The sequence below is a fragment of the Quercus suber genome, unplaced genomic scaffold (genome assembly GCF_002906115.3).
Source record: "Quercus suber isolate HL8 unplaced genomic scaffold, Cork oak 2.0 scaffold_585, whole genome shotgun sequence".
NCBI classification, from domain to species: Eukaryota; Viridiplantae; Streptophyta; class Magnoliopsida; order Fagales; family Fagaceae; genus Quercus; species Quercus suber.
Window position 1 is genome coordinate 134,850 of NW_027070030.1, and position 12,192 is coordinate 147,041.

At 33.3% G+C, this 12,192-nt stretch overlaps 1 long non-coding RNA gene across 5 annotated transcripts; it reads left to right on the plus strand.

The window, feature by feature from the left end:
* The first annotated feature begins 5,743 nt into the window (after positions 1–5,743).
* Positions 5,744–10,151, plus strand: LOC136063852 (uncharacterized). 5 transcript variants are annotated; one of them, XR_010625508.1, is made up of 6 exons: positions 5,754–5,980; positions 6,059–6,147; positions 6,890–7,029; positions 8,018–8,097; positions 8,585–8,624; positions 9,893–10,151. It is a non-coding gene; the product is annotated as an uncharacterized LOC136063852 (long non-coding RNA). The 5 variants fall into 5 exon arrangements; XR_010625505.1 differs by having other exon boundaries at positions 5,744–5,980; positions 8,018–8,624; XR_010625506.1 differs by having other exon boundaries at positions 5,755–5,980; positions 8,585–10,151.
* The last annotated feature ends 2,041 nt before the right edge of the window (positions 10,152–12,192 follow it).

Genomic DNA, 12,192 nt, shown 5'->3' on the forward strand with positions numbered 1-12,192 from the left:
ATTCATTGCAAGGTTAGTGAACCTGATAGGTCATAAACAAAAACAAAAAACGATAATAATATATTAAACATTCATATTATATCTTCACTTTTGACTCAGAATTTTAATATTATTAGCACATGCTTTGTAAGCTACTAGTAAATTTAATAAGTCTAATAGGTCATGATAATAATATTAATAATATCATATTATGTAATGTATTATACACCCGATTTAAAAAACTAATATTACTGTTTTTGTGTGTATTCTAATAAGTATTACTGTTTACTAAAAAAAAAAAAATATATATATATATATATATAGGGATGTTTACCCCACATTGGTTGTGTGTGTCTAGCGTCCATTGTTTATAACCCTATTCTACAACTATAAAGGTTAAGTCCTTTTATAGTTGTACTTTGGTTATGTAATGTATTATAAACCCGATTTAAAACACTAATATTATTATTTTCATGTGTGTTTTAATAAGTATCACTGTTTATAACTCCAATCTACAACTACCAATGTTAGACCCTTTTGTTGTTGTACTCTGGTTATGTAATGTATTATAAACCCGGTTTAAATTACTAATATTACTATTTTCGTGTGTATTCTAATAAGTATTATTGTTAACTCAAAAAAAATTATATTTTCACTTTAAGCTTAGACTTTTCGTATTATATTTTTGCTTTTATAGCCCCCTTTTTTAAAAATCTACCATACCCTTAAACCTATCTTAAGCATATACTATTTTGAAAATAAAATACCCATTAATTCAATCTCTTTAAATGAAAAATAGAAAAAATTTAACCGAACTACAAAAAGGTGGTCCGAAATGGTGAATTTTTCAACAGCAACAACCAATTAAAGATATGTTTTTGAAGAAAAACATTTTCACCACCCACCTAGAAAAGCTAGTAATAAACACCATATGAACATCTAATTGTTGAATATGTTATGAACGAACCCCAACATCAGCTAGTAGGGATGGCAATGGGGCGGGGCGGGGCCGAAGGATGGAGTCTTCGTCCCCGCCCCGCATGGTTTTGTCTTGCCCCATCCTAGCCCTGCCCCGCATGACAAGAAAAAATTTCTAACCCCATCCCCGCCCCTTGGAGCCCTACGAAGCCCCGCCCTACCCCGTAAAACTCTACTTTTTGTTAATTTGCCCTACAACTAGTACAATTTTTTTTAATGAAACCTATTTCATTAATAAAAATATACTTGAAATTACAACTAAATTTATCCTATCAAGTTAAATCAATTTTTAGAAAAAAAAAATTGAATAATATATCCAAGTGTTTAACAAGATAATTACAAAAACAAATCTCATAGTATAACACATAACAAAATAAAGGTAGAGAACCACATTGGGTAGAATAAAATAAACTAATATTGATATGTTTGTTTAAATAGTAGAGTTTTAGGGTATGAAAAATTTACAATTATAACGCTTAGCAACACGGAGCAGGGCGAGGCGGGGCAAAGACGGGGAGGGGCGGGGCAGGGTGGGTCTAAAAAGTCTAAACCCATCCCCGCCCGTTCCGTGGTGCGGGGCTAAAATCTTTCCCTATCCTCACCCCACTACCTTTGCGGGGCGGGAAAAACCCGCATGGGGCGAAGCAGGAAGGGGTGGGTTAAGCGAAGCGGGGTAAAATTGCCATCCCTATCGGCTGGGGAATGGCCACCTTGAACGGCTAAACCATGGTTACTATAAGACTGCCCACCTCCCCTGCCACCCCTTCCTCTATTGTTATATAATAGTTCCTAGGATAATAATTTCCAGGCTACTCATAATATCAGAGGGAGATCTGGAAAATTTTGGTTTTGTTTTAATTGATTATGAAGAAAGGTGTTTAACTCTTTTTACTTTGTTCCATCTAAGTAAGAAGCATATGTTTGTCACATACAACAAGATTTTGTTAAATATAATAGCAAAAATAACACCGAGGTGCAAAGTGATCAAGTTTAGAGTGCAAAATGTGCAGTCAAATAGTTTAGGGTGCAAAGTGTAATCTAGTACATAGTTTAGGGTGGTAAAGTGTAATTTTTCCAAAACTTTAACTTCCCACCATAAACCATATATTCTCACATAATTAAGGCATGCAATTGGATAAATGATTATTATACACTTATCATTGCACACTATCCAAACACGCTCCTTTGAAATCATGTTTTGTATATATTGTGTTCATTGACAAGTGTGTAACAAGATTTAACCATATATATATATATATATATATCTTTTTTGCATTTTAATTTTATTATTTTTACCAGAAAGTGTCACCATATGTAATGAAACAACACAAGCATGTTCCAAATCCATTTAAGTGCAGAGCCTTAGGACCAAATCAAAAGGCAAACAAAAGAAAGATTTTTTTTTTTTTTCTCAAATGTGTCTCTAATTAATTTTCATGAATACAAACTTGTGATGTGTCTGTAAACTATAATTACTTACATGGAACCACGCCTAGATTTTTCTTTTTATTTGATTTTCTAGAACCTTTTTGCGGCTGAGTGAGCATTTTGAGCTTGATTAATACAACGCTTGTAATTAATGTGGATATTAAGCACGGAAATTGGAAATTCCTTTTTTTTTTTTTCTTTTGAGAAATTAAATTGGAAATTCTATATTTGATATTTTTCGGGGTGGGCTCCCCTCCCGTTATAATATCTCCAATTCTCTCATGTTTTTACATCAATGAAAGACACTTGGCAAGCAACAAATCCTAAGGTTAGAAAAATCATACATCAAATCAAGGTAGTTAATACTATACCGATACCAGACGTATCGGCCGGTATGTATATCAGTATTGAAACATCAACATTAAGTACCGATTTAAATACCAGCTGTACCAGCTATGTACCGGCCATACCAGCCAATTTTGAGCAATACCGGCCAATATAGAATTTTTTTTTTTTTTTAAGTTTTGTAATTTTTGAATTTTCGTTAGGGTAGAATGGTAACTTATTTACATTAACTTATTAGTATTATTTGTTTTTTTAGTATGCAATAGTAACTTTTAAGCTTTCTATTTTTTATATTGTGTTTTTTTTTCTTTTAATTGATACTAAAGTCTAAAACCATGAATAATTAGTTCTAAATTGAGAAAATGTTTTATGGTAAACTTTTATATTTATTATAATATACACACACACACATATATATATATATATATATTTATAAATATAAAAAATAGTAGTAAACTTAAAACAGTACACCGATATTGACCGATATCCAAAATATATCATACCATTGACCAAACTGGTACAGTACAGTATTGACTCTCTTGTCATCAAATACCACTTTTTTCTCTCAATTTATTGTCTTTGACTCTTTGTTTCTTCTTTGCATCTTTCTCCAACATCCCCACCCTAACGGACCTCACCTACCTGAGTCTCAGATGCATCCAGATTGGTAGATCGGAACTTGATGGCAATGGGTTTGGGAAAAAACTGTGGGTTTCAGAGCTAAGATTGGCATAGCAAAACAAGAAACCATTGCTGTTTGGATTGACATGGTGGGTTTCATGGCTATGCCACTATGAGCATCGAGGCTCGTTCTGGCGGAGGCGTGTGAAATTGAGGTCCTCTGGCGAGCTTTGGGAGGTGAGACATCGGGTTTAAATATACACACACACACATATATATATATATATATATTTATAAATATAAAAAATAGTAGTAAACTTAAAACAGTACACCGATATTGACCGATATCCAAAATATATCATACCATTGACCAAACTGGTACAGTACAGTATTGACTCTCTTGTCATCAAATACCACTTTTTTCTCTCAATTTATTGTCTTTGACTCTTTGTTTCTTCTTTGCATCTTTCTCCAACATCCCCACCCTAACGGACCTCACCTACCTGAGTCTCAGATGCATCCAGATTGGTAGATCGGAACTTGATGGCAATGGGTTTGGGAAAAAACTGTGGGTTTCAGAGCTAAGATTGGCATAGCAAAACAAGAAACCATTGCTGTTTGGATTGACATGGTGGGTTTCATGGCTATGCCACTATGAGCATCGAGGCTCGTTCTGGCGGAGGCGTGTGAAATTGAGGTCCTCTGGCGAGCTTTGGGAGGTGAGACATCGGGTTTGATATGGATTTCTGGCCGTGGGAGTTCCGATGGGTTGTGGGTTTGGCATGAGACTTCTGAATATGCTTTGAAAGCTATGAAAGAATCAGCCATGGAAGCTTTGAAAGCTTCCTCTCCTTCTTCAAAGCTTTGAAAGTAGCCATAATATTCCTTAATTTTTTATTATTCATTTATCCAATTAATTGGCCTTTCTCTTCACATTCAAATCATAATTAATAAAACCCAAATCAAAGATCCAATTCGTTGTTCTGTTCTCCATCAAAAGTTGTTCCCATCAAACTTTGAAGCTCTTGAAAGAGTTCTTGATCTTCCTAGATATGGGTCTGGAGTGGCTGATCATTTTGTGATAGTGGAAACCATCAAAATATGATTTTGAAAGATCATTTTTCATAACAGGTGATTTAAGCAAACCCCAGAAAATTTTAATTGAAAACTAAAAAGGTTTAAAAGAGAGAAAATTATGCGGCTTATTTATAACCTTAGGATTTGTTGCTCGCCAATGTCTTTCATTGGTGTAAAAACAAGAGAGAACTGGATTTATGCCAACCCCGATATTTTTTATGATCCCATAGTCAATCATAAGAGTTATCGGATATGAATATAATATAAAATTCAAAGAAGGATTATTTTCGTTTTATAAATCTCATAGAACATAATTGTCTATTCTTTTACTCCCATGAGTAGTATAATTCGAAAATCTCATCAGAGCCATATAAACTTCTTCAAGCTAGGTTCAAACTATTTTGCTTTTTTATAGTATTAATAACTTTTTAGGCTTTCTGATAAAAAAATAAAAAAAATAAAAAGCTTTTAGGCTTTAGTAGAGACTGATCAATGAAGCTATCCAACAGGATGTATGTTGTGGATGACAGTAGAATTATGAAATTGATACAACTGTTGTCAATCTAGAGTTGGCCTGTCTTCTTTATAACAGTAGTTATCACAAATATCTGGGATAACCATTCAAGTTATTTAATGGTTAATAGCTTCTTTGGAGAAACAAACCATAAGCAAGCTTTGGATTACCTTAAAACTAGATCATTAACTTCGACTTGTGTTGATATGAATTGTCTTGAATTTAAAGTTGATGTTATTCTTATTAATGTAGCATTTACTAACTTTTTTTCTAGGATACAATTTTTGACAAATTAAACTTTAGATTACACATCTTCACATATCATCAATTCTAATGAAATACTAAGATAATCAGATACAAGTAACCATCTTCTTTAAAATGTGTGAATTTTAAGGGTTTTCTTTTATTTGTAATTTAAATTGTTCGAATTTATAGGAAGAGTTTAAGGGCCCGTTTGGTGGAAGGGTTTAGGTAATGTTGTTTGTATTTTTTTGAAATACGTGTAAGTGAAAAAGTGTGTAATCTATATCTATATAATAGTAAAAGCTGAGATGTAGCATTTAATGTTGCTACTCTCTTATTGAGCCACATAAGCAACCATGTCATTACCAACATTTTTTATGAATTTCTCTTATAATTTAAAATGCATTCCCTAAATTTTAAAATACTAATAAAAGAAAAATGATTCTCAGCCTTATCTCCACCATAAAGCCCAATCTTTATAACTTTAATTATAGACATGTATCTCACATTAATGATGACTAACATGTTGCCCACCATAAAGCCCAAATCCAGCTGAATGGTCTTTAATTTTTAACAGCAAAAAACCCTTTTTGTCTCCCTACCTTTTGCTTTACCCCTGTTTCACGTTTTCAAGCTTGCTAATGGCAGCCTCTCTCTCTCTCCCAAAGATAGTTTCAAAGTTCAGACTTCAGATTCATAATGCTAGGGCTCTCCGCCTCTTCCTTTCTCCAAATGTTCAAGTCCTTTCAGTTGCTGCCATTTCAGAAAAACCAAAGGCAGGGTATTTAACGCAAGGTGAATTTTTTACGGTCTCCATGTATCTTTTAGTTTCGTTTTTAATTTTTCCATTCTACTTATCTTTCAACCTTACAGTGCCATAACTACACAATTGAAGAGCTCATCACCAAGAGCTTCAACAACGTCATCTAGCAATCAGATTGGCTAGATGAATATGGAGAAAGGTACATCATGACAACAATACCTAATCTTTCTCCCACTCTCTCTTTGGTATTGGAACATCCACGTTTCATTTTTTAATCCTTTTTGGGTTTTCAATTCTGGCATATTTTTATTTTATTTAGTTTCTCAATTTTTGAAATTCTATTTTTTTTTTTCTTTGGTTTCTTAATGCCGCACAAATGTTTGAAGAAATGCTTAAACTGAACTTTGGATTGGATGTACGGAACTCAATTGCTTATGCACGTGCAACGCCATTTACATATTTCTTTTAAATTTTGTTGTCAATTGTGATATCAATATTAGTTCTTTGGAAATTTGGTTTTCTTTTTAATGTTGTGGTTTTATTCAAGTATATGTATGTGAGATTGACCTATGTAAGCTCTACATATATATTCATATTAGTATATTCAATTTGTGTTTGCCAATTGGGTTTGTGTGCGGCCTTGGGTCCTTGCTATCTAATTGTTACTTTCTCTCCCTCAAAAGGCTGAAAACTTTGTTATGTTGAGTTATTTGGGTTTCATTTGAATGGTTTTCGCTATTTTTTACAAGTAAACTTTGGCTTTGGGATTTTTTTTTTTTTTTTTTAATTTTCTGTTAATAAAGCATATTTACACTCAAAAGTTGTTGGGTTAGTAAGTGAAGGGTTCCAGTGTTGATTAGCTTCTTATTTTTGGTTTTTAGGGTGCATATACTTTATAGGAATTTGTAAATGTTTTGGTGTTTTGGCTGCTTTTTGTTCAGGTGAATTTCATGTACGATGTGGTTGAGATTTGTAATAGAAATTGGATGTGAAGTTGACGACAAAGCACTTGCATGCCTTAAAATCAAATCCACCATCTCGTATGGTTGTGCATATTCTACCTCCAATTCTTAGAGTACAGGTAATGTCCTCTTCAGACTTATCGATCTTTGAAGCCTATTTAGTTACATGATAAATCATTTCATCTTGGGTCTTTTACATTTTAATTCCCTAGAACCATTATTTTCCATAAATTCAACCATTAGTGCAAATTGTTCAATGTTGATTGGCTTCTGAAAGGTTAGGCCTAACAAGTTTTCATGGGGAATTCAATTGCCGACTTTGGTAAGTTGGGTCCATCAAATTAACAAATCATATATATATTTTTTTCATGGGTCCTTCATTTGCTACTTAATATAACATTGCAAGTGAGATTTTAGATGGTGGTTTGTTCTAAACCTCATGGATGCTATTTCAATGCAAAGGACCTGGTCACTTTCTAAACATGTCAACCAAGCAAATTATAAGTTTGAGTTTCTCAGTTGTAGTTAATCATTTTTTTGGTGGGAGGGGTTATTTTCAATTGCAAAAATTAGGAACTTTTCTATGCAATTTGGATTTTTTTATATGAAAATTTCAATCTAGGACCATTAGCTATTTAGGTTTTGCAATGTTAGCCAACATCTGCAGCTCCTAAAACATGGCAATGGTAGCCGCCTATTTCTCCTCTTCTCAAAATGAATATGCCGCTGACCTTTTTCGAAAAGCCGCCAATTATGTAGGTTTGGGCATATTGTTAAAGATGGTTATGGTTCTCTTATTATAGTCCATACTGAATTAATTCCTTGCCAAAGATTGTGGATGGCTGCCACAGCTATGTTGAGAGCATCACACGCCTTAATTTAATATTTTCATTTGAATACAGCAAATTGATTTACAAAGCAAGCAGTGTTATGGGCAAGGGTGAAAGTTTTTAATTTGAGTACTTTCTCTTGGCTTTTAGATCCTCTGGGCATATTTTGATATGATTAGGCAAGGTCACTGTGCAAAATCCATTGTACCATTTAGAGTTCTTAATATTTTGCATTTCTTACTCTATGCAAATTGAGTGCATTTGATTTTATTTGTAGGAACTGAGGGCAACAATGCCAAAGCACAAGAAAAGGTGGTGGCATTGATGAATAACAACCAAATTTGAAAGCCATTGAAGGTACTCCCTTTCTCTATCTCTCTTGCCTTTATTTTTTTTCTTTGAACTGTATATGAATGTTGCATTGGACTTGGCCAATACACCACTCAAAAATTATGACAAATTGTCTGAAAAATGGGGGGGAAAAACCTCTTCCTTTTTTTATGGACCATACAATAAGGGTAAATTTGTATCTTTAAGATTTTTCCTTAATGTTCCATTTTTTAGGTTTTAAGTAGTTATTGAAGAGAGACACAAAAGTTGATTATTTACTATTTAATGGTCCTTTCTTCTTCTTTTTTTTATTTGGTTCTGTTGTGTGGATTGCAAATTGTCAAAGTTGAACTTTAATCTGAAGGAAAATTACTGACTAGGGTGCCTCAACGTTATTTTGGAGCATGAGATGCTTTTTTCACTATAGTGAAGAAGGTCAATTTACTTTCTATAATATTGTGTTTTTTGTTTTCCGTATCTCAATGCATTATTTCTAATACCTTTCAAAAATTAGGATCTCTATGGACTGATCTTGGAACCTCCAGCTTTATTAGGTAAATCAATTAATTTATTAGAGGTTTATGTGTAGAATACTATGTAGAAGTCAGATTAAATCTCTTGAGAGGTTTATGCTTTGAGGGAACAGAACGATCGACTCTTGAGATTAAATCTCTCCTCCTCCACTCTTTGGGGCTTTTGTTTTATGAAATATCGTTATTTATCAACCAAAAAAAAAAAAAACAAAAACAAAACAAAACAAAACAAAAAAAATACTATGTAGAAATCAGATGGATGCAGGGAGAACAGAGAGATTACAAAGAAATGGGTTCAACTATTTAGTACTCCCTATTTCTTAGTCACAGCTATGAATGCAATGGACACATTCAGTTGATAAAAACTAACTTTACAAATTAGTTGGCTAGAAATATGAGGTATCATAATTGCAAATCATTTTTAAAATCCTTGACATGAATAAAGGAATTATCTTAGAGTGATTTGTAAGTAGATTTTAATATGGTAGAAAAATAAATTTAAATTTCCATTTTATATGTTGGGTATGATTTGGTGCACATCAATCAATCATTACATTCATGCTTTGTTCATAATTTCTTTATATAATGTTATCAAATTAATCCAAGATGTGGAAGGAGTTGAACTATGTGGTACCCTTAAAGACTTTGTTGACTTAGCAGCATGTTAGTAGTACAATTTAGTTCTTTCTCTTCTTCTTTAAACAATTTTTATAAGTAATGGAAGAATTATTCACTAATGGGACAGGTTCTTTGGATGACTTGGAGATGAGAAATAACACAAAATTAAGTGTAGAGAATACTCAACTAAGCTAGAAGTTTTTTAAGTAGTTTATTAGTTTCTCATTTGCTTTACTATTTATCTTGGCTGTTAATGTATGTTTAGACTGCAATAATGAAAATTGGTTTATAAGAGATGAGGGCATTTACCAAGTTATTGTTTTCATTTGTCAAGGATACCACATTCTTTGAGATCCATGGTGTGGTTGATCTGAATAGAACATGCTATAAGGAAGTAGATAATTGTAACATTTATTCATGCATAATCTGCAGAAAGAAACAACTACAAGTTTACAGCATAAAGGCAAGTTAAATGATTTGTAATATAAATACACAGACCCATAAGATAGTTGGAGATGATTGGATAATCTACTAATGGTTTCTTTGCTATATTATATGGAAAATCATGCTAAGATTAAGTACTTTTAATGATTTTTTTTTGCAAGGATAATTTGTAATTAAAAATATATATGTGCAACATAGCAGTATGATATAAATTTTTTGGTTTATAGACTCATCAAGTTTAAATGTCGAGGTGCTTCAATTCTGGGGGTAGTAGCTCGGGATGAAATGCAGTCTTATGTTAAATCGTGGTCATAGAAATTTAATTTGAATGATCCTTTAATGGCAGAAGCAATGGTCATTAAAGGATCACTGTAATCAAAGGGTTGGAGCATATGGTTTATTGTGTAGGGACTGTGGTATTATTATGAATCCAATGGATGGATATTTTTAATAGAGGAGTTTAAACAGATACTTTGATAGGTACAATCTCTCTCTCTCTCTCTCTCTCTCTCTCTCTCTCTCTCTCTCTCCAACACGAGTTGCCCATATTTTTGTAATGAAGTTGAAAAGGATAGAAGTTGTTAACATGCATATTCTTTTGAAAAGCTTTGAGAATACAATGTATTTAAACAGATATTTCAAAGTATCTTTCCCGTGCATCGCACAGGTTAGCGACTAGTATTGTTTAAAAACTGAAAATGTGTTGTTTAACCACTCTACCAACCGGGGTCTAACTAATCACTCTTATCAAGCTACTACTCAATAACTTTGAATATTATTATGAGAAATTGAGACCTTGGGATTCCAAGTGAATGGGCTAGGCCATGTATTAATGCTTTCAAAATGACAATTCAACTGATAATATTTTTATTTGCAGTGGTTTTAAGGTTAGCGGAATCATACTCATACAAACAAGAAAATAAAATATACACATAAGAAAAAAAATGTTTAACATGAAAAATGTTTAACATGGTTCAACCAACTCTAGCCAATGTCGATGGGAAATGCCAGTCAAATTCTAATATCAACAATATAGATTACAATTATCATCAATCAAACCTCACAAAGCCACCCACAAGCAACCCTCCACCCCCCCCCCCCCACCCCCCCCCCCCCCCCCCCCCCCCAAAAAAAAAAACAAACGCACACACATAAAGTCATAATCCCAAAGCCTAAATACATAACTCTCACTAAACAATAGACAAACACAAATTATTTTTTGAAAAAACTTACTCCATGTTCTTCTAAGAGTCTTTCTCATCTTCCCATGTGGGATGTATTGGTATTTTAGGTGAATGCAAATCCTGTTAGGGGGCTGATCACATTCAAACTTGTTTATGATGAGAGAATAAAAATTGTGTCTTAAATAAATCTCCTGGTATTTATAGACAAACTTGCGCCCCTTAGGAGTAGACAAATCTATTTATGAACAAATAATCAACACCAAGAGTTACAACCTTACCCAAATACTAGTTTTTCCCTCCTTAAACAATTTTGTTTTTTGTGAAGTAACACTAGTCACCAGGTAGGGTTATTTTATATATGATAATACAACATATATATTATGATGTGATCAACCATTGTTCATGTGTGGGGCAAACAATAATGGTGGATCCATCTATGATCCTCATATGCTGATTCTCTATATATAGATGAACTTTGTAAGTGGAAAACTAGACTGAATAGCGATCTATGCTTGAGCCCAATAAAATGATGACATCAAAGGTAAGGACAACCTTTGTATAGGAATGCACAAATTATTTGTACAACTTTTTGTGTTCTACTTTCTATTCCACTAATCATAACTTGTAATGTTTTTTTCCTAACCAGAGTTTAAAATGAGAAGAAAAGAATCAAACAAGTGACAAGTTGTAATTGGTATAATATAAATGAAAAAACAAAAAGTGATATGGAGGGTTTGTATCGAGCCAAATATATAAGATAAGGAATACAATATATAAAAGTAGTTCTTGGCACACACCTAGGCATGAGGCTCTCTTCAAATAGAGCGAGGAAGCAAGAATTTTTTATGAGGAGATTATTGGCATTTATCCTTACTTGCGAGATTGTGTCATTTCAAGCAGAGCTATAGAACGAAAAAGGGAAATCAGTTGCACCATAAAGCTTATTTTCCCAAATAGAAACTAGATTCATAAGTTCTAATTATCTCACTCCCATAGGGCCTTAAATGAGAGAGAGAGAGAGAGAGAGAGAGAGAGAGAGTTTTACCTGAAATGCAATCTTGTATGAAGACAAAATCATTCATAGAATAATATGGTAGAGATAGAGAAGGTAGTGAGGGGAATGAAGCCTGGTCCGAGAAACTCTCTCAAACTCATGATCAGTCAGTTTATTATATAGTGGCCTCGAGCCAGACTACGTTCCCCACATGCACCTTCACTTTTCATCCTCCTCCATACATAGAATCCTTTGCTTCAACTGCAACAGAAATAAACAAATTGCACTTTCTTGGAGGAATGCCTTAAGTGCCTAATTTCTTCATGGTGCAGTAATTTGGAAAGATGTC